Source organism: Lepidothrix coronata, unplaced genomic scaffold (assembly GCF_001604755.1).
Source record: "Lepidothrix coronata isolate B3197 unplaced genomic scaffold, Lepidothrix_coronata-1.0 Scaffold396, whole genome shotgun sequence".
Classification (NCBI taxonomy): Eukaryota; Metazoa; Chordata; class Aves; order Passeriformes; family Pipridae; genus Lepidothrix; species Lepidothrix coronata.
The window spans coordinates 1-819 of record NW_016690576.1 but is presented as its reverse complement, the minus strand read 5'-3'; positions in this window follow the sequence as shown (position 1 = coordinate 819).

The window sequence follows — 819 nt, the reverse complement described above, 5'->3', positions numbered from 1 at the left end:
CAACCACCCTCTGGGGGAAGAACCTTTCCCTGAGATTCAACCTGACCCTCCCCTGGCACAGCTCCAGCAGTTCCCTGGGTCGTGTCACTGACCACAGAGAGCAGAGATCGGAGCTGCCCCTCCACTGCCCCTCGGGAGGAATTTGAAAACACCAGTGAGGTCTGACCTCAGTCCCCTCTTCTCCTGCTGAACAAACCAAGTGACCTCAGCCTCCTCATACGGCTTCCTCTCAAGGCCTCTCATCGTCCTCATGGCCTCCTTTGAATGCTAATGTTCAGTGTCTTCTTTTATATTGTGTCCCCCCAAACTGCCCCAATATTGCCGGTGAGGCCGCCCCAGGTCAGAGAAGAGCACTGACAGTCCCTTCCCTCTGGGCCCGATGCCCCCCGGGACAGGGTTGGCCCTCCTGGCTGCCAGGGCACTGCTGAGTCATGGCCAACTGGCCACCCACCAGGACCCCCAGGGCCCTTTCCTGCAGCTGCTCTCCAGCCTCTCATTCCCCAGTCTGTACACACACACGGAAACAGCTACACACACAGACACTTCCTCCCTGCTCACAGGACACTCTGGCTGCAGAAAAACGGGATTTATTGGGAAAGCATTCCCAACTGGGAAAGACAAAACAGCTGGACAAAAAGGGGCTGTGGAGAGGGGATCCTGCCACACGTGCTGACCCCCTGGACGTTGCAACCCTGGCAAGGCTGCGCGCTCCGGAGCCTGCGCGGCGGCAGTGGCTGCTCAGGACACCTGGGGCTGCCTGGATCACCTTTTCCTATTCCCTAAGGGGGAGCTTTGGAGGGCCCAGGGCATCCCACCCTG